General features: G+C 39.4%; 1 pseudogene; it reads right to left on the bottom strand.

Annotated features, from left to right (window-relative positions):
• Window positions 1–27,189, bottom strand: part of LOC148774794 (diacylglycerol kinase kappa-like) — a 113,670-nt pseudogene that overhangs the window by 31,277 nt on the left and 55,204 nt on the right.

Here is a 27,189-nt window from a genome sequence, read left to right as displayed (position 1 = left end):
GCACCCAAAGCATTTCAGACTCTTTTATTGACTATGAGGGCTACTCCATTTCTTCTAAGGGATGCTTGCTCACAGTAGTATATATAATGGTCACCTGAATTAAATTCACACATTCTGGTCCATTTTAGTTCACTGATTCCTATAATGTCGATGTTCACTCTTACCATCTCCTGATTGACCACTTACAATTTACCTTGATTCATGGACCTAACATTCCAGATTCCTATGTAATATTGTTCTTTACAGCATCGGACTTACTTCCATCACCAGTCACATCCTCAACTGGGTGTTGTTTTCACTTTGGCTCCATCTTTTCATTCTTTTCAGCATTATTTCTTCACTCTTCTCCCCAGCAGCATATTGAGCACCTACTGACCTGGGGAGTTTGTCTTTCAGTGTCATATCTTTTTTTTTGCTCTTTTATATTATTCATGGGGTTTTCAAGGCAAGAATAATGAAGTAGTTTGCCATTGCCTTCTCCAGTGGACCACATTTTGTCAGAAGTCTCCACCATGACACGCCCATCTTGGGTGGCCCTACACAGGCATGGCTCATAGTTTAACTGAGTTAGACAAAGCTGTGATCCATGTGATCAATTTGGTTAGTTTTCTGTGATTGTGATTTTCATTCTGTCTGGCTTCTGATGGATAAGGATAAGAGGCTTGTGGAAGCTTCCTGATGAGAGGGACTGGCTGTGGGGGAATCTGGGCCTTGCTCTGATGGGCAATGTCATTCTCAGTAACTCTTTAATCCAATTTTTTTGTTGATGGGTGGAACTGTGTTCCCTCCCTGTAGTTTCGCATGAGACCAAACTATGGTAGGGATAATGGCAACCTCCTTCAAAAGGACTTATGCCGAGGCTCCCAGGACTGTTGTATTCAGTGTCCCTGACCCCATGGCAGCCCACTATTGACCCACACCTTCACTGAAGACTCTTGGACACTCACAGGCAAGTCTGGCTCAGTCTTTTGTGGGATCACTGCTCCTTTCTCCTGGGTCCTGGTGTGCACAAGGTTTTGTTTGTTCCCTCCAACCGTCTGTTTCTCCAGTCCTGTGGAAGTTCTGTAATCAAATCCCACTGTCCTTCAAAGTCAAATTCCCTGGGGGTTCTCAGTCCCTTAGCAGATCTCCAGGTTTGGAAATTTGTTGTGGGCCCTAGAACTTTCATAACAGTGTGATAAATTATTTGCTAAAACTGTTCTCCAGTTTGTGGGTCATCTGATCAGTGGCTCTATGGTGGGGCTAATGACGACCTCCTCCAAGAGGACTTATGCCACCCACTGCACTTCCCAGGTCTGCTGCAACCAGAGCCACTGTCCCCGCAGCAGGCTTCTGCTGACTAGTGCCTCTGCAGTTGACACTCAAACATTTGAGCCCTCTGAACTTCTCTGGCAGATATGGGGTTTGATTCTAAATACGATTTCGCTCCTCCTACCATCTTTTGGGGCTTCTCCTTTGTCCTTGGATGTGGAGTATCTCTCTCTTTTTTTTTTTTTTTTTGGTGGGATCAAACATTCTCCTGTCGATGGTTGCCCAGCAGCAAGTTGCAATTTTGGAGTTCTCTTGGGGGAAGATGAGTGCACATTCTTCTACTCTGTCATCTTTGAGACACTATATGTATATATATATATATCCTATTTTTTGGATTTCTTTCCCACTTAGGTCACCACAAAACACTGAGTATGGTTCCCTGAGCTATACAGTAGGTTCACATTTGTTATCAATTTTATACATTGTATAAATAGTATATATATATCAATCTCAACCTCCCAATTCATCCCACCCCTCCCTTTCCCAGCTTTGTGTGTACACATTTGTTCTCTATGTCTGTGTCTCTATTTGGTTTGCAAATAAGATCATCTATACCATTTTCCTAGATTCCACATATATGCATTAATATATGATATTTGCTTTTCCATTTCTAACTTACTTCACTCTGCATGACAATCTCTAGTACATTCATTCTTATACATGGATTAACCTTGAAAATATTAAGCTAAATGAAACATCAGCCAAAAAAAGCCACTATTATGTGATTCCGTTTATATGAAATGTCCAAAATAGTCAAATTCTGAGACAAAATGTAGATTAGTGGTTGCCAGAGCCTGCAAAGAGGGGTCCTGGCGATTGATTGCCAATAGGTGTGTGGTTTCTTTTTGAGGTGATGAAAATGTTCTAAGATATTGTAGTGGTGATTACACAACACTGTGATATACTAAAAAAAAAAAAACTGAATGTACACTTTAAATAGGTGAATTGTGTGGCATGTGAATTATTTCTCAATAAAGATGTTACAAATTTTTTAAAAATCCTTAACAAAATATTAGTAAATTGAATTTAACAATGCATTACTAAAAGGATCATACATCAAGTAGTATTTATCCCAGGGATGTAAAGATGATTCAATATCTGCAAATCAATCAATGTAATACACCATATTAACAAACTGAAGAATAAAAATCATATGATAATCTCAATAGATGCCTAAAAAGCTTTTGACAAAATTCAACATTTATTTATGATAAAACTCTCCAGAAAGTGGGAATAGAGGAAACATACTTCCACTGAATAAAGGCCAACTGAGAGCTAACAAAATGACAAACTGATAGCTAACAGCATACTCAACGTGAAAAGCTGAAAGTATTTTCTCTGAGATCAGGAACAAGACAAAACATTCCAGTCTTGCCACTTTTGTTCAACATGGTATTGGAAGTCCTAGCCAAAATAGAAAAAAAAATGTAATAAAAGGAATCCAAATTGGAAAGGAAGATGTAAAATTGTCACTGTTCTCAGATGACATGGTACTATACATAGAATACCTTAAGATGCCATGAAAACATTACTAGAACTCATCAATGAATTTGGGTAAGTTGCAGGATATGAAACTAAGACACAGAAATCTGTTGCATTTCTATATACTCACAATAAACTATGAGAAAGTGGAATTAAGAAAACAATCCTATTTACAACAACATCAAAAGAATAAAACACCTAGGAATAAATCTAATTGAGGATATTAAAGACATTTACACAAAAAAACTATAAAACACTGATGAAAGAAATTGAATATGACACAAGATATACCATCTCCATGGGCTAGAAGATTTAATGTTAAAATGACCGTATTATCAAGGCAATCTACAGATTCAGTGCAATCCTTATAAAAATACCAACGTAATTTTTTACAGAACTAGGACAAATAATTCTAAAACTTGTGTGGAAACACAAAAGACCCAAAAAAGCTATAATAATCTTGAAAAAACCAGAGCTGGAGGTATCAACCTTCATGATTACAAGTGGTACCACAAAGCTACAATAATCAAAACACATTGGTACTGGTACAAATGGGCTTCCCTGGTGGCTCAGACAGTAAAGCATCTGCCTGTAATGTGGGATACCTGGGTTCGATCCCTGGGTCGGGAAGATACCCTGGAGAAGGAAATGGCAACCCACTCCAGTACTCTTGCCTGGAAAATTCCATGGGCAGAGGAGCTTTGTAGGCTACAGTCCATGGGGTCGCAAAGAGTCGGACATGGCTGAGAGACTTCACTTCACTTCACAGAGCCTGTAGACTCCAGGGCTGGTTCACCTCAGGCCAAAGAAATAACAGAGAGGGATCACAGCCTCACTCATCAGCAGACAAGTGGATTAAAGTTTTACTGAGCACGAGAGCAAGACTCAGTTCTACCCACCACCATGGTAGACATGGTAGACAAATGGTAGACATGGTAGACAAATTAAGGCAACCTAAGAGATCTATGGGATAACATTAAATGCACCAACATTTGCATTATAAGGTTCCCATAAGGAAAAGAGAAAGGACCCATGAGGTTGCAAAGAGTCAGACACAATGAAGCCACTAAGCATGCATGCACACGTTATGTATGAAAGTTGTTAAGAGGGTCAATCATAAGTGTTCTCCTTATGAGGAAGATAATGTTTTTATTTGTTTAATTTTGTATCTTTATGAGATGATGTAGGTTCACTAAATTTATTTTAACAATCATTTCATGATGTATGTAGTAAGTCTAATCATTATGTTGGATAGCATAATCTTGTACAGTGCTGTATATCAATTTGTTGTTCAGATGACTTGGCAACTCCATGCTCCATGGACTGAAGTAAGACAGGCTTCCCTCTCCTTCACTATCTCCCTGAGTATGCTCACTCATTCAGTCAGTGATGCATCCAACCATCTCATCCTCTGCCACCCACTTCTCCTCTTGCCCTCAATCTTTCACAGCATCAGGGTCTTTTCAAATTAGTCAGCTCTAAAGGAGATCAGTCCTGGGTGTTCATTGGAAGGACTGATGCTGAGGCTGAAACTCCAATACTTTGGCCACCTCATGTGAACAGTTGACTCACTGGAAAAGACTCTGATGCTGGGAGGGATTGGGGGCAGGAGGAGAAGGGGACGACAGAGAATGAGATGGCTGGATGGCATCACCGACTCGATGGACATGAGTTTGAGTGAACTCCGGGAGTTGGTGATGGACAAGGAGGCCTGGTGTGCTGTGATTCATGGGGTCACAAAGAGTCGGACACGACTGAGCGACTGAACTGAATGCATCAGGTGGCCAAAGTATTCGAGCTTCAGCTTCAGCCAACAGTCCTTCCAACGAATGCTCAGGGTTGATTTCCTTTAGGGTTGACTGGCTGGATCTCCTTGCTGTTCAAAGGACTCTCAAGAGCCTTCTACAACATCATACTTAGAAAGTATCAATTCTTCAGCACTCAGCCTTCTTTATGGTCCAGCTCTCACACCTGTACATGACTACTGGAAAAACCATAGATTTGGCTACATGGATCTTTGTGGGTGTAGTGATGTCTCTGCTTCTTAATATGCCATCTAGGTCTGTCATAGCTTTTCTTCCAAGGAAGAAATTCTTCTTTAATTTCACGGTTGTGGTCATTGTCCACAGTGATTTTGAATCCAAGAAATTAAAATCTGCTACTGTTTCCATTTTTTCCCCCCTCTATTTGCCATGAAGTGATGGGACTGGATGCCATGATTTTAGTTTTTTGAATGTTGTTTAAAGCCCACTTTTTCACTCTTCTCTTTTACTTTCATAAAGACGGTCTTTAGTTCCTCTTCATTTTCTGCCATTAGGGTGGTATCATCTGCATTTCTGAGGTTGCTGAAATTGCTCCCAGCAATCTTAATTACAGCTTGTGATTAATCCTTCCCAGAACTTTGCTTAATGTACTCTGCATAAAAATAATCAGGGTGACAATATGTAGCCTTGACCTACTCCTTTCCCAATTTTGAACCAGTCCATTGTTCCATTTCCAGTTTTGTTACTTCTTGACCTGCATACTAGCTTCTCAGGAGGCAGGTAAGATGGTCTGATATTCCCATCTCTTGAAGAATTTTCCAGTTTGTTGTGATCCACATAGTCAAAGACTTTCACGTAGTCAATGAAGCAGAAGTAAATGATTTTCTGGAATTCTCTTGCTTCTTCTATGATCCAACAGATGTTGGCAATTCGATCTCTGGTTCCTCTGCCTTTTCTAAGTTCTTGGTTCATGTACTGTTGAAATTTAGCTTGAAGGATTTTGAGAATAACCTTGTTAGCAGGCAAAATGAGCACAATTGTATAATTGTATAGTACTTTGAACATCCTTTGGTATTACCTTTCTTTGGGATTGGAATGGAAACTGACCTTTTATAGTCCTCTGGCCATTGCCGAATTTTCCAAATTTGCTGACATATTGAGTGCAACACATTAACAGCATCATCATTTAGGATTTGAAATATCTCAGCTGGAATTCCATCACCTCCATTAGCTTTCTTCATACTAATGCTTCTTAAGACTCACTTGACTTCACACTCCAGGATGTCTGGCTCTAGGTGAGTGACCACACTATTGCGGTTATCTGGGTCATTAGGACCTTTTTTGCACAGTTCTGTGCATTTTTTTCCCACCTCTAAATTTTTTTTTCTGCTTCTGTTTGGTCCTTTCCATTTCTGTCCTTTATTGTGCCCATCTTTGCATGAATGTATGTCAATTGTATCTCAATAAAATTGCAAGGAAAAAAATACATCATTATCTCCAAAAAATGACAGTTTTACTCCTTCCTTTACAATTTTGTTAACTTTTGTTCCTTTTTCTTGCTCACTTGCTGTGGCTAAGACTTCCAACACCACGTTGAATAAAAGTGGCAAGAATCGGCATCCTTGTCCTTTCTCATTCCTGATCTGAGAGGAAAACTTTATAACATTTCCCGTTTAATGTGATGATAGCTGAGAACTTGTCATATATTGCTTTTATTATGTCAAGGTACATTCCCTTTATACTCCATTTATTGAGGGTTCTTATCATAAACGAATGTTGAATTTTGTCAAATGCTTTTTCTACATCTGTTGAGATGATTGTATGATTTTTATCTTTCATTGTATTAATATACCACATTATTTTATGAGCAGATGTTGAATCATCCTTGCATCCTTGGAATAGATCTCAGTTGAAATGGTATATGATACTCTTAATGTATTTTTAAATTAAGTTTGCTAATATTCTGTTGAGGATGTTTTCATTTGTGTTCGTTTGGGGTATTGTTTCATAATTTTCTTTTCTTGTATCATCTTTGTCCAGTTTTATTTTCTGGGTAATTTTGACCTGGTTAAATGGCTTTGGAAATATTCCTTCCTCTTTTATGTTCTAGGAAGAATTTGAGGATTGCTATTAATTCTTTTTTGAATGTTTGGTAGAATTCAACAGCCAAGAGCCATCTGTTTCTGCACTTTTGTCTTTGGGGAAATTTTTTGATTACTGACTCAGTCTCATTACTTGCAATCAGTTTGTTCAGATATTCTATTTCTTCATGATTCAGTCTATATTTTTAGGAATTAGTTCATCTCTTATGTTTCCACTTGAGAAATAGTTCACAGTAGTCTTTATGATCCTTTGTTTCTTAGGTGTTGGTTCAATCTCTCCTCTTTCAGTTCTGATTTTATTGATGTGAATCCTGTCTCTTATTTTCTTGGTATGTCTAGCTGGTAATTTGGTGATTAAGCTTGTTTTAATTTCACTGATTTTTTCCGCTTTCTTTTTAGTCTCTATTGCATTTATTTCAACTCTGATCTTTATTATTCCCTTCTTCCTACCAACTTTCCGTTCCGTTCCGTTCTGTCGCTCAGTCATGTCCGACTCTATGCGACCCCGTGGACCGTAGCCTACCAGGCTTCTCCATCCATGGGATTCTCCAGGCAAGAATACTGGAGTGGGTTACCGTTTCCTTCTCCAGGGGATCTTCCCGACCCAGGGATCGAACCCGGGTCTCCCACATTGGAGGCAGACGCTTTAACCTCTGAGCCACCAGGGAAGCCCTACCAAATTTAGGCTCTATATTTTCATTTTTTCTAATTCCTTGAGGTACAAAATTCAGCTGTTTATTTCAAATATTTCTTCTTTCTTAATGTAGGCATTTATCACTATGTACTTTCTTCTTATGGGCTGCCCTGTTGGCTCGGTGGTAAGGAATCTGCCTGCCAATGCAGGAGATGTGGGTTTGATCCTTGGGTTGGGAGGATACCCTGGAGAAAGAAATGGCAAATCACTCCAGTATTCTTGCTGGGGAAATACCATGCACAGATGAGCCTGGTGGGCTCCAGTCCATAGGGCTGCAAAAGAGTTGGACACAACTTAGAGACTAAACACAACTGCTTTTGTGGTATGCCATATGTTTTTGCATGCTTTTTTAAAAAATTTTCATTTGTCTTAAAGTTGTTTTTATCTTTTGATTTATTCATTGACCCATTGGTTTTTCAGTAGCATATTGTTTAATCTCCACATCTTTGTGAATTTTCAAGTTTTCTTCATGGAATTAATTTGTAGTTTCATACTATTGTGGTTAGGAAAGATGATTTTAATATTTTCAAATTTATCAAGACTTGTTTGTGGCCTTATATATGACTTATTCTCGAAAACGTTCAATGTGTGCTTGAGAAGAATTTGTATTCTGCTGCTTTCAGATGAAATGTTCTGTATGCATCTGATAAAACATCATTTAAAGCCAAAGTTTCCTTTGAGTTTTTTCTAGATGATCTATCCATTAATGATAATGAGATATTAAAATCCTCTGCTCTTAATATACCCTGTACATCCCTCCCTTTCAGTTGGTTAATATTTACTTTATAATTTAGGTGCTTCTATGTTGAGTGCATAAATATTTACAAATATTATATACTTTTGTTAGGATTTTTTTGGATTTTGTTGGATTATCCCCTTTATCATTATATGATGGCCAGTTTTTGTCTCATTGCAGTCATTGTTTTAAAGTCCGTTTTGCCTGATAAAACTGCCCTTGCCTTCTTTTGCATTCAATTTGCACAAAATACCTCCTTTCACCCTTACATCTGTGGTGAGTCTCTTGTGGGAAGCATATAGATAAGCCATGTTTTTCTATCTCTTCAGCCACTCTATGTTTCTTGATTGGAGAATTTAGACCACCTACGTTGAAAGTAATTACTGATAGTTCAGTTCAGTTCAGTTCAGTCGCTCAGTCGTGTCAGACTCTCCGCGACCCCATGAATCATAGCACGCCAGGCCTCCCTGTCCATCACCAACTCCCGGAGTACACTCAAACTCATGTCCACAGAGTCGGTGATGCCATCCAGCCATCTCATTCTCTGTCATCCCCTTCTCCTCCCACCCCCAACCTTTCCCAGAATCAGAGTTTTTTCCAGTGAGTCAACTCGTCGCGTGAGGTGGGCAAAGAATTGCAGTTTCAGCTTTAGCATCAGTCCCTCCAATGAACATCCAGGATTGATCTCCTTTAGAATGGACTGGTTGGATCTCCTTGCAGTATAAGGGACTCTCAAGAGTCTTCTCCAACACCACAGTTCAAAAGCATTGATTCTTCGGCGATCAGCTTTCTTCACGGTCCAACTCTCACATCCATACATGACCACGGGAAAAACCATTGCCTTGACTAGACGGACCTTGGTTGGCAAAGTAATGTCTCTACTTTTTAATATACTATTAAGGTTGGTCATAACTTTCCTTCCAAGGAGCAAGCGTCTTTTAATTTCATGGCTGCAATCACCATCTGCAGTGATTTTGGAGCCCAAAAAATAAAGTCTGACACTGTTTCCACTGTTTTTCCATCTATTTCCCATGAAGTGATGGGACCAGATGCCATGATCTTCGTTTTCTGAATGTTGAGCTTCAAGCCAACCTTTTCACTCTCCTCTTTCACTTTCATCAAGAGGCTTTTGAGTTCCTCTTCACTTTCTGCCATAAGGGTGGTGTCATCTGCATATCTGAGGTTATTGATATTTCTCCCAGCAATCTTGATTCCAGCTTGTGCTTCTTCCAGCCCAGTGTTCCTCATGATGTACTCTGCATATAAGTTAAATAAGCAAGGTGACAATATACAACCTTGACGTACACCTTTTCCTGTTTGGAGCCAGTCTGTTGTTCCATGTCCAGTTCTGACTGTTGCTTCCTGACCTGCATACAGGTTTCTCAAGAGGCAGGTCAGGTGGCCTGGGAGTCCCATCTCTTTCAGAATGTTCCACAGTTTCTTGTGATCCACACAGTCAAAGGCTTTGGCATAGTCAATGAAGCAGAAATATATGTTTTTCTGAAACTCTCTTGCTTTCTCCATGATCCAGAGGATGTTGGCAATTTGATCTCTGGTGCCTCTGCCTTTTCTAAAACCTGCTTCAACATCTGGGAGTTCACGGTTTACATACTGCTGAAGCCTGGCTTGGAGAATTTTGAGCATGACTTTACTAGCGTGTGAGATGAATGCAATTGTGCGGTAGTTTGAGAATTCTTTGGCATTGCCTTTCTTTGGGATTGGAATGAAGACTGACCTCTTCCAGTCCTGTGGCCACTGCTGAGTTTTCCAAATCTGCTGGCATATTGAGTGCAGCACTTTCATAGCATCATCTTTCAAGACTTGAAATAGCTCAACTGGAATTCCATCACCTCCACTAGCTTTGTTAGTAGTGATGCTTTCTAAGGCCCACTTGACTTCACATTCCAAGATGTCTGGCTCTAGGTCAGTGATCACGTTATCGTGACTATCTTGGTCGTGAAGATCTTTTTTGTACAGTTCTTCTGTGTATTCCTGACACCTCTTCTTAATATCTTCTGTTTCTGTTAGGTCCATACCATTTCTGTCCTTCATCGAGCCCATCTTTGCCGGAAATGTTCCCTTGGAATCTCTAATTTTCTTGAAGAGGTCTCTTGTTTTCCTATTCTGTTATTTTCCTCTATTTCTTTGCATTGATCACTGAGGAAGGCTTTCTTATCTCTCCTTGCTATTCTTTGGAACTCCGCATTCAGATGCTTATATCTTTCTTTTTCTCCTTTGCTTTTTGCCTCTCTTCTTTTCACAGCTATTTGTAAGGCCTCCTCAGTCAGCCATTTCGCTCTTTTGCATTTCTTTTCCGTGGGGATGGTCTTGGTCCCTGTCTCCTGTACAATGTCACGAACCTCCGTCCAGAGTTCATCAGGCACTCTATCTATCAGATCTAGTCCCTTAAATCTATTTCTCACTTCCACTGTATAATCATAAGGGATTTGATTGAGGTCATATCTGAATGGTCTAGTGATTTTCCCTACTTTCTTCAATTTAAGTCTGAATTTGGCAATAAGGAGTTCATGATCTGAGCCACAGTCAGCTCCTGGTCTTGTTTTTGCTAAGTGTATGCAGCTTCTCCATCTTTGGCTGCAAAGAATATAATCAATCTGATTTCAGTGTTGACCATCTGGTGATGTCCATGTGTTACTGATAGGTATGTGCTTATTTCTATTTTATTGTTTGTTTGCTGGATGTTTTGTATTTCCTTTGTTCCATTCTTCTTCCCTTGCTTTCTTCCTTTGTGATTTCATAATTTTCTATAGTGGTATGCTTAGATTCCTTTATCTTTATCGTTTGTGTATCTATTACAGGTTTTTGCATTGTGGTTAACGTGAGGTTTACACACAAGGACTTAAAACAGTCTAATTTATGTTGATAATGATTTGAGTGCCTTCTAAAGCTCTAAACTTTTACTCTCCCTCTACAACTTTTAATATTTTGTTTCCACAGTTTACCTCTTTTTCCTTGTAGTTATGGTTATTCTTTACTACTTTTGTCTTTTAACCTTCATACTAATATTTTTAAAAATTAATTTACTTTTTATTGAAGGATAATTGCTTTACATAATTTTGCTGTTTTCTGTCAAACCTCAACGTGAATCAGCCATAGGTATACATGTATCCCCTCCCTTTTGAAACTCCCTCCCATCTCCTTCCCTCATCCCACCCCTCTAGTTTGTTACAGAGCCCCTGTTTGAGTTTCCTGAGCCATACAGAAAATTCCCGTTGGCTATCTATTTTACATATGGTAATGTAAGTTTCCATGTTACACTTTCCATACATCTCACCCCCTCCTCCCCTCTCCCCATGTTCATAAGTCAATTCTCTATGTCTGTTTCTCCATTGTTGCCATGTAAGTAAATTATTTGGTACCATTTTTCTAGATTCTGTATATATGTATTAGAATACAGTATTAATTTTTCTCTTTCTGACTCACTTCACTCTGTATAATAGGTTCTAGGTTTCTACCTCAGTGATCTATCTTTGGATGAAGATCAGATGCCTCGTGACCTGCAATCACGACTAAAAAAAAAAAAAAAAAAAAGGACATAATTTAAAGGACTGTCTCCAACCTGGATGGAAGGACTTTTTTCAGAAGAAACTACACACCAGGATGAGAAGACAACGACATCAGAGGTAGACAGCTTGCCCAAGATGCTGGACCTGATTTGTATGATCATTTATAACGTTTTATTGACTTCTTACCCTCTGCGTATAAATCAAATGCTTTTCTACCATAGGCCTGGTCCTATGCTAGTTTTAGAAATTAATCCAATTGTTGGGTTTGTAGTCATGTAAAAGCTCATTTGGCTTATACAAAAACTCTGTTAGACTTGTGCCATCCTAATGTCCTTAAACTATGGCAACAGTCTGCTTCTAAATTGGAAAATTAAAAACAATAGCTGGAAATCATAGTCAGGGCTATGGGAAATCCAAGATGGCTGCTTAGCTTTTCCCAGCTCCCTGATATATCCCATTTTTTATTTGATGGGTTAAAGCCTCCCTGGCTACAGGGCCTCTATAATGAAAAATCACGGAATATTATGTTTTGTAAATTGTTAAATTAAGTTTCTAGTTTTGTTAATGTCTAGTGTTTACTGAGACAGTTCCTTGTTATGTGATATTGCTAAAAGACTTAATTAAGTTATTAAAAAGGACACTGTAGGTTAGTTTCTAAGCCTTATCTAAGTACCTCATTAGAACTGACTCAAATGCATTCGTTTATATGGCCGAGTAACATTCTAGGAATCAATGAACTAAAATGGACTGGAATGGGTGAATTTAACTCAGATGACCATTATATTTACTACTGTGGGCAGGAATCCCTTAGAAGAAATGGAATAGCCATCATGGTCAACAAAAGAGTCCGAAATGAAGTACTTGGATGCAATCTTAAAAACGACAGAATGATTTCTGTTCATTTCCAAGGCAAACCATTCAATATTACAGTAATCCAGGCCTATGCCCCAACCAGTAATGCTGAAGAAGCCGAAGTTGAACAGTTCTATGAAGACCTACAAGACCTTTTAGAACTAACACCCAAAATGATCTCCTTTTCATTATAGGGGACTGGAATGCAAAAGTAGGAAGTCAAGAAACACGTGGAGTAACAGCAAATTTGCCCTTGGAGCACGGAATGAAGCAGGGCAAAGGCTAATAGAGTTTTGTCAAGAGAACGCACTGGTCATAGCAAACACCCTCTTTCAACAACAGAAGAGAAGACTCTACACATGGACATCACCAGATGGTCAACACCGAAATCAGATTGACTATATTCTTTGCAGCCAAAGATGGAGAAGCTCTATACAGTTAGCAAAAACAAGACCAGGAGCTGACTGTGGCTCAGATCATGAACTCCTTATTGACAAATTCAGACTTAAATTGAAGAAAGTAGGGAAAACCACTAGACCATTCAGATATGACCTAAATCAAATCCCTTATGATTATACAGTGGAAGTGAGAAATATATTTAAGGCACTAGATCTGATAGATAGAGTGCCTGATGAACTGTGGACAGAGATTCGTGACATTGTACAGGAGACAGGGACCAAGACCATCCCCATGGAAAAGAAATGCAAAAAAGCAAAATGGCTGTCTGAGGAGGCCTTAAAAATAGCTGTGAAAAGAAGAGAAACGAAAAGCAAAGGAGAAAAGGAAAGATATGAGCATCTGAATGCAGAGTTGCAAAGAATAGTAAGGAGAGATAAGAAAGCCTTCCTTACCGATCAATTCAAAGAAAAAGAGGAAAACAACAGAATAGGAAAAGCAAGAGATCTCTTCAAGAAAATTAGAGATTCCAAGGGAATATTGCATGCAAAGATGGGCTCGATAAAGGACAGAAATGGTATGGACCTAACAGAAGCAGAAGTTATTAAGAAGAGGTGGCAGGAATACACAGAAGAACTGTACAAAAAAAGATCTTCATGACCAAGATAATCACGATGGCGTGATCTCTCACCTAGAGCCAGACATCTTGGAATGTGAAGTCAAGTGGGCCTTAGAAAGCATCACTACGAACAAAGCTAGTGGAGGTGATGGAATTCCAGTTGAGCTATTTCAAATCTTGAAAGATGATGCTGTGAAAGTGCTGCACTCTATATGCCAGCAAATTTGGAAAACTCAGCAGGGGCCACAGGACTGGAAAATGTCAATTTTCATTCCAATCCCAAAGAAAGGCAATGCCAAAGAATGCTCAAACTACCGCACAATTGCACTCATCTCACACTCTAGTAACAACATGCTCAAAATTCTCCAAGCCAGACCTCAGCAATATGTGAACCGTGAACTCCCAGATGTTCAAGTAGGTTTTATAAAAGGCAGAGGCACCAGAGATCAAATTGCCAACATCCTCTGGATCATGGAGAAAGCCAGAGAGTTTCAGAAAAACATCTATTTCTGCTTCATTGACTATGCCAAAGCCTTTGACTGTGTGGATCACAAGAAACTGTGGAAAATTCTGAAAGAGATGGGAATACAAGACCACCTGACCTGCCTCTTGAGAAACCTATATGCAGGTCAGGAAGCAACAGTTAGAACTGTACATCGAACAACAAAGTGGTTCCAAATAGGAAAAGGAGTGCGTTGAGGCTGTATATTGTCACCCTGCTTATTTAACTTATATGCAGAGTACATCATGAGGAACACTGGGCTGGAAGAAGCACAAGCTGGAATCAAGATTGCTGGGAGAAATATCAATAACCTCAGATATGCAGATGACACCACCCTTATGGCAGAAAGTGAAGAGGAACTCAAAAGCCTCTTGATGAAATTTGAAAGAGGAGAGTGAAAAGGTTGGCTTGAAGCTCAACATTCAGAAAACGAAGATCTTGGCATCTGGTCCCATCACTTCATGGGAAATAGATGGAAAAACAGTGGAAACAGTGTCAGACTTCATATTTTTGGCTCCAAAATCACTGCAGATGCGGATTGCAGCCATAAAATTAAGACGCTTACTCCTTGGAAGGAAAGTTATGACCAACCTAGGTAGTATATTAAAAAGCAGAGACATTACTTTGCCAACCAAGGTCCGTCTAGTCAAGCCTATGGTTTTTCCGGTGGTCATGTAAGTATGTGAGAGTTGGACTGTGAAGAAATCTGATCACTGAAGAATTGATGCTTTTGAACTGTGGTGCTGGAGAAGACTCTTGGGAGTCCCTTGTACTGCAAGGAGATCCAACCAGTCCATTCTAAAGGAGATCAATCCTGGATGTTCATTGGAGGGACTGATGCTAAAGCTGAAACTGCAATACTTTGGCCCCCTCATGCGACGAGTTGACTCACTGGAAAAGACTCTGATACTGGGAATGGTTGGGGGTGGGAGGAGAAGGGGATGACAGAGAATGAGATGGCTGGATGGCATCACCGACTCTATGGACATGAGTTTGAGTGAACTCTGGGAAATGGTGGTGGACAGAGAGGCCGGGCGTGCTGTGATTTATGGGGTCGCAGAGAGTCTGACACGACTGAGCTACTGAACCGTACTGAACTTATTATTCCATTGTATATATATACCACAATTTCTTTATCCATTCATCTGTCAATGGACATCTAGGTTGCTTTTACATTCTAGCTATTGTAAATAGTGTTGCAATGAACAATGGGATACAGGTGTCTCTTTCAATTTTCGTTTCCTCAGGGTATGTGCCTAGGAATGGGATTACTGGGTCATATGTTGGTTTTTAAAGAAATCTCCATACCGTCTTCCATAGTGGCTGTATCAATTTACATTCCCACCAACAGTGCAAGAGTGCTCCCTTTTCTCCACACCCTTTCCAGCATTTATTGTTTGTAGACCTTTTGATGAAGGCCATTCTGATTGGTGTGAAGTGATATCTCATTGTCATTTAGATGTGCATTTCTCTAATAATGAGCAACGTTGAGCATCTTTTCATGAACCTGCATACTAGTTCTATAAGTGATCATTGTACAACCTTTACCACATTATTCTGAATTTTACTGTATATTTACCCTTACCAGTGAACTTTATAATTTCCTATGTTTTCATGCTAGTGCCCTTTAATTTCTGCTTAATTTCCCATGAATATTCTTGTAATGCTAGTCTAATGGCGATGAACTCCTTTAACCTTTGCTTGTCTAGAAAACTCTCTTTTTCAATTCAGAAGGACATTATTTTTTTTCTGGCAGAGTTGGAAGGTTTTTTCTTTCAGCACTTTGAATATATTCTGAAATTCCCTTCTGGCCTGCAAATGTTGTACTGTGGGATTGAATATGTAAGTCCTACTGATCACCAGAGTTGGGTGACCTATAAGTGTCACCTGTGGGGCATTTGTGAAAACTGGGGTGCCAGATGAGTATACATGCTCCTTTCCAGTAGATGTCCATGACCTGTTGTAAATCATAGGGAGAGCAGAATTGTGGCATCCACCATCCTCAAAGAGCATCACAGTAGATTCTTAGATGTGTGTGAAGCCATAGGCCTGCCCTCCATGCCAAAGCTCCAGGACAAGTAAACAAGCCTCTTTCACAGAAAGATGAGTTGTGCTTCAGCCTACTGTCTATGTGTGCCCTTCGGGTGGAGGTTGGCCAAAACTCTCTCTCTGTTACAGTCCCATTGGACCCCAAAATGCAAGCTACATTGGCCATGAGAGCCAGGCAATCAAGAGTTGACCCTTGGGGAGAAATTCCAAAACACTTGGGCACAAAAAATATGTATCAGCTCTTCTCCAGGAGATAGTAGCATTTTGGATCATGTCAAAAAGAGAGCATGCAAAAGCACCTGCTTCTAAGGTCTGTGGAAAGGATTAGAGTTGGCCCTTAGATATGTGTTAAATTAAAAGTCTATTCCTCAGGCTGCAAGGATGAAGGTAAGATAACAGACCTCTTTTGCAGAAAGATTGGGCTCCTCAGTCTGTGCTTCTTGCTGTGCCCTGGTGATGGCAGCTATAAGAACATTTTCTTCATTTGTTACAATTCCTTGGGACCTCTGAGCATAAATCCTGCTGGTCATCAGATCCAGGTGATCTAGAGGTGTTCCCTGGGGTCAGGTGCAAAAATCAGGACACCTGATGAGGGTTCAAGCTTCCTTCCAGGAGATAATGGTAAGCTGGAGCAGAGCAGAAGGAAATTACAAAGATGATGTCCACTGGCAGAAGCAAGGCAGAAGAAATCAAAATCTTCTAAGAAGAAGCTTATACTTTCATTTCTTCTTGTTTAGAATGATCAGTTTTAAAGAAGCATATAAAAGGCTACAAATACTGGATCATGGTTTCTCAATATCGTTGCTACTAATATTTTGGACCAAACAGTTCTTTGTGCTATACTGTGTATTGCAGGAAGTTTAGCAGAATCTTAGGCCTCTATTCACTAGAAGTATGCAGCACATCCTTTCCCTTTGAGTTGTAACAATAAAAATATCTCTAGACAAAGACATCAGCCAAAATGGCAGAGTAGAAAGACCCTGAGCTCATCTCCTTTCACTGGGCACACCAAAATACAACTATTTACAGAACAACCATCCATGAAAAATTCTGGATCTTATCAGAAAAGATCTTCTATTAACACAACTAAAACTATAAAGAAGGAACCACAACACGATGGGTAGGAGGGGTAGAGTTGTGGTATAGTCAATTTTCATACCCCTGGGTGGGCAACCAACAAACAGGAATTACAATTGTAGAAGTTCTCCCCAAGAAGAGAAGGGTCTGAGCCCCATATCAGGGTACCCAGTCTGGGGTCCTGCCCTGGAAGACAAGCCCCTAGAATGTTTGTCTTTGAAGGTTAGCAGGGCTTACTTTCAGGAGTCTCAGAGGGCTGTGGGAAATAGAGACTCTACTCTTAAAGGGCACAACATAATTTCATATGCTCTTGGACCCAGGGGAGAAGCAGTAATTTGAAAGGAGCCTGGGTTAGACCTAACTGATGATCTTGGAGAGTCTCCTGGAGAGGCAGGTGGCAAGTGGAGCTCACTCAGGGGACAATGGTTGCAGCCATTTTGGGAAGCTTGCTGTACCATGGGGAAACTGGAGCTAGCAAACACCATTTTGGAATCATCCCTCCATCTTACTAACTTCAGGACCCTTCCCATTCCCACTCAACAGTCTGTAGGCATCAGTACCAGAATATCTCAAGGCAAGCCCTACCCACCAGCACACATGCTGCCTTAACATCCTCTGAACCCACAAACAGCCCCTTCCACATGGCCCTGCCCACCAGAGGGCCCAGGAAGTGTCCCCACACACTAGTGTCTGAAGGTACTAGACCAGGAACCCAAAGAGCCTGGCAGCCAGAGACCTGGGACTGACCTCTACCCACCAGTTAGCAGGCACCAGCTCTAGAATGCCTGGACCCACCCATCAGCAAGACTGCTCTAGCCTCAGGACCAGCCCAGTGGACAGACACCACCCAAAAGACAATTAAAGCCTCACAGCCTGCAGACTCAGCCTACCCAACAGTAGTCCAGCACCAGCCATGGGACCACTGGTCTTGCTTGCTAGCAGGCCAACACAAGCTTCAAGACACCCCAGGCCAGTTGTGTCAGAAATTGGCCCTACCCACTGGAGTCCAACACCAGCTGTGGGGCCCTGAAGCCAGACCTCAAGACTCAGTTCTTTCTGCTAGTGGGGCACCACTAGTCAGAGGACCTGGCTTCAACCACAAGTCTGTTGGCAACAGCCCCAGGATCTCTTGGACCCCGGTTCTGACACCAGTAAGGCAGCACTAGTCCTAGGGCCCCCTGCTGTTTCACAGCCAGCCGCCTAGTGTCTTGGTCCTGCAGCACCCACATGAGGCAAAGCCTGTCAACCAGCTGGCCTGAAGGTCAGCCATGACTACCAGACCACCCATAGTAGTCGACCCACCACAACAGAAAGACCCATGTAGCCCACATAGGGGGCATCCCTAGAGAATTTAGCTCTGGTGATAAGAGAGGAATGTTTTTCTGGGACACAGAGGATGTCTCTTACAAAAGCCTACTTCTTCAAGGTTGGGAAATGTAACCAACCTACCATATGTGTACAAACAACAACTTAGGCAAAATGAGGTGACAGACAAACATGTTCCAAATGAAGGAAAAAGACAAAATCCCAGAAGAAAAATTAAGTGAAGTGGAGAGAGTAAATCTAACTAAAAGAGAGTTTGGGCCAGTGATCATACAAATAATCAAAGAACTTGGGAGAAGAATGGATGCACAGAGCTGAGAAGTTAGAAGTTTTTAACAAAGAGTTGAAAAATATAAACAACCAAAAACAGGTGAAGAATATAATAACTGAAATAAAAAATACACTAGATGGAATCAACTGTAGATGAAATGATACAGAGGAATGGATCAGCAAGCTGGAACACAGAGTAGCAGAAATTACTGATGCTGAACAGAAAAAGAATGAAAAGAAATAAGGACAGTTTAAGAGATCTCTGAGACAACATTAAGAGCACTGATATTCACATTATAGGGAACCCAGAAGTAGAAGACAGAAAGGTGCTGAGAACATAATTGAAGAAATAATAGCTGAAAATTTCCCTAACTTGGGAAAGCAAACAAACATTCAAATCCAGGAAGTGCAGAGTAACCCATACAGGATTAAATCAAAGAGGGACACACCAAGATACACTGTAATTAAAATGGAAAAAATGAAAATGAAGTGAAGTGAAAGTCATGCTCAGTCATGCCGGACTCTTTGCGACCCCATGGACTGTAGCCTGCCAGGCTCCTCTCTCCATGGAATTCTCCAGGCAAGAATACAGCAGTGGGTTGCCATTCCCTTCTCCAGGGGATCTTCTCAATCCAGGCATTGAACCCGGGTCTCCTGTACTTCAGGTAGATTCTTTACCATCTGAGCCACCATAGAAGCAATAAGGGAAAAAGCAACACATTACAAACAAGGGAACTCCTATAAGTCTATCAGTGGACATTTCAGCAGGCTAGAAGGGAGTGGCATGATATATTTAACGTGATGAAACGGGAAAACCTATAACCAAGAATAAGCTACCTAGCATGGCTCTCATTTAGATTGATGGAGTGGTGAAAAGCTATACAGACAAGCAAAAGATAAAAGAGTTCAGCACCACCACACAAGTCATACAAATGTTAAAGAGACTTCTCTAAGTGAAAAACAGAAGCCCACAACTAGAAACATAAAAATTACAAAACGAAAAAGCTCATTGGTAAAAAATACATTTACAGTAAAGGTAGAAAAACAACCACATAGAAAGTAGGAAGGTTAAAAGAAAAAAGGAATAAAATAATCTATATCTGCAATAAATAGTTAAGGATTACACAAAAGAGTTAGATATCAAATGTGATGTCAAAAACAGTAAATTGTGAAGGGAGGAGTATACAAATGTTGGATTGTTAAAATGTATTTGAAAATAAGAGAACAGTAACTTAAAACAGTTAAGTATAGATATAAATATAAACCTCATGGTAACCACAAACTTAAAATCTATAATAGGGACACACACACACAAAAGACAAAACAGAGGAGTCTAAACTTAACACTAAAGATAGTCATTAAATCATAAGAGAAGAGAGAAAGGGAAGAAGGTAACAAAAAGTACTAAAAATGACCAGAAACAATGAACAAAATGGCAATAAGTACATACCTATCAGTATTTACTTTCAGTGTAAAATGACTCAGTGCTCCAATCATAAGATATTGAGTGGCTGAATGGATACAAAAACAAGACCTGTATATATACTGCCTAAAAGAGACTCTCTTCAGATCTAAAGACAAACACATACTGTAAATTAGGGGATAGAAAACATTATTCCATGCAAATGGAAAAGAAAAGGGGATAGCAATAGCTATATCAGGCAAAACGACTTTAAAGCAAAAACTACTACAGGAGAGAAAGAAGGATAGTGCATAATGATAAAGGGGTCATTCCAAGAAGGTATAACAATTATAAATATATGTGCACCCAACATAGGAGCACCTAAATGCATGAAGTAAATATTAACAGACATAAAGGGAGAAACTGATAGTAACACAATAATAGGAGGGGACTTTAACACCCCACTACATCAATGAACAGATCATCCAGAAAGGAAATAAACACTTAAAAGACATATTAGAGAAAGTGGAATATATATGTATATATATTCCATCAAAAAGCAGCAGAGTACACATATTTTCAAGGGTACAAGTAACTTTCTCCAGGATATATCACATACTAGATCACAAAACAAATCTCAGTAAACTTGAGTGTGTATATGTGCTTAGTTGCTCAGTCATGTCCAACTCTTTGTGACCCCATGGACTGTAGCCCATGAGGCTCCTCTGTCCATGGGATTCTCCAGGCAAGAATACTGGATTGGGTAGCCATTCCCTTCTCCAGGGGATCTTCCTGACCCAGGGATTGAACCTGAGTCTCCTGCATTGATGGCTGATTCTTTACCATCGAGCCACCAGGGAGGCCCCTTGGTAAACTTAAGAAAATTGAAATCATATAAAGCATCTTTTCTTTTCACAGTATTATGAAACTAGAAACCAACTAAAAGCAAAACAAAAAAGAAACCTGTGAAAAACAGAAACATGTGGAGGCTAAACAATATGTTACTAAACAACCAATGGATCACTGAAGAACTCAAAGAGAAATTTAAAAAAAATTGGCTGCAGACTGATGAAAATGAAAACACACAATCCAAAATATATGAGACACAGCAAAGCAGTTCTAAGAGAGAATTTTATATTGATATAAACTTCCTTTCTGTTCCGTTCAGTCGCTCAGTCGTGTCCGACTCTTTGTGACCCCGTGGACTGTAGCCTACCAGGCTTCTCCGTCCATGGGATTCTCCAGGCAAGAATACTGGAGTGGGTTACCATTTCCTTCTCCAGGGGATCTTCCCGACCCAGGGATCGAACCCAGGTCTCTCACATTGGAGGCAGACGCTTTAACCTCTGAGCCACCAGGGAAGCCCCGATATAAACTTACCTAATGAAAGAAGAAAAATCTCAAAGAAACTAACCTTACACCTAAAGGAAGTAGAAAAAAGAGATCAAACCCCAAAGTTGGTAGAGGAAAATTTATAAAGATTGGAGTAGAAATAAATAAATGGAGACTAAAATACAATAGAAAAGATCAATAAAACTAAGGGTTAGTTCTTTGAAAAGATAAACAGAATTGATAAACCCTAGCCAGACTCATCAAGAAAAAAAAAAGAGATGGCCCAAATGGATAAAATTATAAATGACAATGGAGAAGTTACAACTGATACCATAGAAATGCAAAGGATAATGAGACTCCTACAAATAATTATATACTGATAAAGTGGACAATATAGAAGAAATGGACAAATTCCTAGAAATGTACCATCTATCAAGACTGAACCAGGAAGAAATAGAAAATATGAACAGATCAACTACCAGTAATTTAATTGAATCAGTAATGAAACAACTTCCAACAAACCAAAGTCCAAGACCAGATAGCTTTCTCAGGTGAATTCTCAGTTCAGTCAGTTCAGTTCAGTCGCTCAGTCATGGTCAACTCTTTGTGACCCCATGGACTGCAGCACGCCAGGCTTCCCTGTCCTTCACCAACTTCCGGAGCTCGCTCAAACTCATGTCCATTGAGTTTGTGATGTCATCCAACCATCTCATCCTCTATCATCCCCTTCTACTCCTGCCTTCAATCTTTCCCAGCATTAGGGTCTTTTCCAGTGAGTCAGTTCTTTGCATCAGGTAGCCAAAGTATTGGAGCTTCAGCTTCAGCCCTTCTAATGAATATTCAGGACTGATTTCCTTTAGGATTGACTGGTTTGATTTCCTTGCAGTCCAAAGGACTCTCAAGAGTCTTCTCCAACACCACAGTTCAAAAGCATCAATTCTTTGGTGCTCAGCTTTCTTTATTCTACATCCATCTGTGATAAAACTCTCCAAAAAGTGTATATAGAGGGAACATAGCTTAGCATAATAAAGGCCATATATGATAATCTCACAGCTAACATCAGTAGCACAAAGCTGAAAGCATTTCCCCTAAGATCAGGAAAAGACATTCCCACTATTTTTATTCAAAATAGTATTGGAATTCTTAGCCAGGGCAATCAGACAAAAGAAAGAATTATCAGGAATCCACATTAGAAAGGGAGAAGGAAAACTGACACTATTTGCAGATGACTTGATATTATACACAGAAGATCCTAAAGACACCATCATAAAACAAGTAGAGCTCATCAGTGAGTTCGGTAAAGTGGCAGGATACAAAATTAATATATGGAAATCTGTTGAATTTCTATACACTAACAATGTACCATAAGAAAATTATGGGAAAATCCTATTTACAATAACATCAAAAAGAATCAAATATGTAAGAATAAACTTATCGAAGGAGGTAAAAAGACCTGTACTTATATACTGATGAAAGACAACACAAACAGATAGAAAGATATACCTTTTTCATGGATTGCAAGAATTAAAATTGTTAAAATGACCATACTGCCCAAGGAAATTTGCAGGTTTGATGCAATCCTTATCAAAATACCAATGGCATTTTTCCAGAACCAGAACAAATAATTCTAAAAATTTGTATGAGACAAACAACCGTGAAAACCAAAAAATTTTTGAGAAAGAAATACTCCCTAACTTCAGACCTTACTACAGAGCAATAGGCAATAGCAATGGCACTAAAACAGATATATAGATCATTGGAACAAAATAAAGAGCCCAGAAATATACCCACACACTTATTATAAGTTAATCTACATAAAAGGAAGCATGAATAGACTATGGAGAAAAGACAGTCTCTTCAATAAGTGGTGCTGAGATAACTGGGCAACTACATGTAAAAGAGTGAAATTAGAACATTTTCTCATACCATATACAAAAGTAAACTCAAAATGGATTTAAGACCTAAATATAAGACCTGAAATCATAAAACTACTAGAAAAGAATATAGACAAAACACTCTTCGAGATAAATTATAGCAATATTTTTTTTGATCTGTCTCCTAAGGCAAGGAAATAAAAGCAAAAATAAATGAATGGGATCCAGTTAAAATTAAATGCCTTTGCATGGCAAAGAAAACCATAAACAAAATGGAAAGACACCCTACAGAATGGGAGAAACTATTTGCAAATGATATGACCAATAGGGGTTAATATCCAAAATATTTAAGTAGTTCATACAACTCAATATTTAAAAAGAACCCAATTAAAAAATGGAAGGGAGGCTCAAGAGGGAGCCTATATATATATATATATATGGCTGATGAACGCTTTTGTACAGTAGAAACAAACACAACATTCTAAAGCAATTATCTTCCAATAAAAAAATGGGCAGAAAACCTAAATAGACAATTTTTCCAAAGAAGATATACAGAACACCAACAGGCACATGAAAAGATGCTCAACATCACTAATTATCAGGGGAAAGCACATCAAAGCCACTATGAGATATCACATCACACTTGTCAGAATTGTTATCATCATAAAGACCACAAATGACAAACGTGGGCAAGGATGTGGAGAAAATGGAACCCTAGTTGGAATACTGTTGGTGGGAATGTAAACTGGTACAGCCACTATGGAAAACAGTATGGAGGTTCCTCAAAAAACTAAACATAGAGGTACCAAATGCACGTTCAGTCGCTTCAGTTGTGTCCAAATCTGTGACCCTATGGACTATATCTTGCTAGGCTCCTAGGATCCGACAATCCTACTTCTGGCTATGTATCTGAAGAAAACATTAATTCAAAAATATACATGCACTTCAGTGTTCACAGCAGCATTTTCTGTAATAGTGAAGATATGGAAGCATCCTTACTTAGTGCCCATCAACAGATGAATTGATAAAGAACAATTGCTACATATGTAAATGTTGGAGTGGCTAAAAAGTTCATTTGGTTTTTTTCCTGTTATATATAATGGAATAGTACTCTGACATTTAAAAGAATGAAAATGTGCCATTTGCACTGACATGGGTGGACTTGAGAGTATTATGCTAAGTGAAATAAGTCAGACAGAGAAAGACAAATACTGTATTTTATCTTTTATATACAGAATCTAAAAAATGAACTAGTGAATATAACAAAAACGAAACACACTCACAGGTATAGAGAACAAACTTGTATTTACTAGTGAGGAGGAGGAAGAGGGGAGGTGAAGATAGATGTAGGGGATTCAGGGTTACAAATTATTAATATTATGTAGGAAATAAATAAGCTACATGGATATATAAAACAACACAGGGAATATAGGCAATATTTTATAATATGTATAAATGGAGTATAAACTTTAAAATTTGTGAATCATCATTTTGTACCCCTGAAATTTATATAATATTATAAAACAACTGTATTTCAATAAATAGAAAAAATTCCATCTGAATATGATTGGATACAAAAAAATTTCTAGACATTGTCAAATGTGTCCTGGGGGTGGGAGAAAATAACTCCAGCTGAGAACCACTGGCTTAAAGGTATGGTAATGTTGTAGTTCATTGGAGGGACTGATGCTAAAGCTGAAACTCCAATACTTTGGCCACCTCATGAGACGAGTTGACTCACTGGAAAAGACTCTGATGCTGGGAAAGGTTGGGGGCGGGAGGAGAAGGGGACGACGGAGAATGAGATGGCTGGATGGCATCACCGACTCTGTGGACATGAGTTTGAGTGTACTCCGGGAGTTGGTGATGGACAGGGAGGCCTGGCGTGCTGTGATTCATGGGGTCGCGGAGAGTCGGACACGACTGAGCGACTGAACTGAACTGAACTGAACTGAATGTTGTAGTTAAGAGAACAGTTTTTTGCACAATTATGTATAAATCAAGACTGTTTTGCTTACTGGCTGCATGACCTTGAGCAAATCACTTTACTTTTCTGAATCTCACTTTCCCCTTCAGTAAATGGAGACTAAGGATTGGTTAAGTGTTGTTTTAAGATTAAATGAGGTCATGTATATAAAATAATATGTAGCGGCAGTAATAATATGCTAATATTATTAACCATTATTAATTAACAAAGATTACAATTTCCTAGGAAATGGTAAATGAGGAAAGCTGGAGGTTTCTTAAGGGTATACTGAGAACAAATTTTTTAATTGACCATATGTCATAAAAGAGTTCAGCTCTTCCTGTTTGCTAACAGGCTTCATCATTTAAGACCCTCAAAGATAAGAGGGAGTATTACATCTTTCTCTCAAAGAGTCCATAGCCAATTTTGGAAAGGTAGGATATTGAGTTCTACACCATAGAATCTGTATAATCTATTTCTGAGTAAGGGTCACTGAGATTTCTGTCTATATGTAGGCACAATCAACCTCCAACCCACCCCTTCTCTAGAAGTCAATTCTCTAAGTATCAAGGAGATGATAAGAGTCTTACCGTAGAATTACACCAGAGACACCAGAAATCTTGAAGTCTCTGGTAACTGCCACAGTTCTCATGACATACCACGCACTGAGAACTGGCAGATATGTTTCCTTCTACCCACTGATGAGGCATGGTTTTCTGAAGGATAGAAAGAGACAAGATATAGAAGTGAGAGATATAAAGAGAGGAAGCCCAGCTGGAATAACTGTACTACCCGCTAGAGGACACTAGATAACCCTAAGGAAGTTCTCCATCGTTCTGCTCTCCCTACTTCAGTGCTAGTGACCAATGACAGGTGGGAGATTGGAGGAGGCTTTCATTCTTGTAGATTTGTTGGGTCATGAGCTTAGGGTACAAGCCTGCTTGGGTTTTCTGTGTGTCCTGATTGAAGGGGAGATGTAAAAGGGTGATTACAAGAAAGCATCGCTGGTACTCACTACTTCGTCTGCAGGCATGAGGAGGTCATTAGTAATGGATAATGTATTCCATTTGCAATCTTTGTTTGCTCTTAAGGCACATAATCTGTGAGACTTTACTTTGCACACTGTAAAAAGAAGAAAAGAAATGGATATTAATCTGGTGACAGTGAAGATTCTAATTTCTTCCCCTAAACTGCTCTAAAAGTTAGAACCTAGATGCTTCTAAGTAGTTATGGCTTAACTCCAAAGGCTTATTTTCCATATATTTCAGTTTCTTTTTATTCTTCCTGGCCAAATTTTCTCCTACCTAACTTGAATGGAAATTGATGATAAAAAGAGAGGTGATTTTCTGTTTTTTTTTTTTTCAGCCACGTGAATGTATTGTCCAGTCCTCCCAGATCCAACCCTCTCTTTTGATTCACGAAAATTCTCCCTTATGCCAGTTTCCTCCCATCTTCTTTTCCAAGTCTGTTAAATATCAGGATTAATATTACACTAGAGTCAGTGATGTGGTTTGAGTCAATGATACTAAAGCCACATGAACTTTTTCACCCCTCTCTCCACCCACTGGGCTCCACTTCCTAAAGGAATCAGAAAGTTACCTTCACAGATGATAACATTTTGAGATAAGGAAGGAATGCTCCCCCAACAAACGTTGCAGTGCTGGGTCCTGGGACTGTGGCTCGAATACCAGTAGTGCATTCCAACAAGAAAAGGGTTGTTTTCTGCTGCAGGTATCTAAAATAAATCAAAGAGAACAAAGAATAGAGAGTTAATCACAGAGATGGATTAGGGAAGGCCAGAAAACCTGATGCTAAGGGTGAAATGGCCAGCTATATAAGGTGTCAGAGCATGTGAAGAGTAAGAATCAAAGTTGAGCTGACACTTAATAAACCTCCTATCTCTATTTTTTCC

This window comes from Moschus berezovskii, chromosome 19, assembly GCF_049115385.1.
Source record: "Moschus berezovskii isolate FMDL1 chromosome 19, NW_MosBer_1.0, whole genome shotgun sequence".
Classification (NCBI taxonomy): Eukaryota; Metazoa; Chordata; class Mammalia; order Artiodactyla; family Moschidae; genus Moschus; species Moschus berezovskii.
This window is presented reverse-complemented; position numbering and strand designations above follow the sequence as displayed.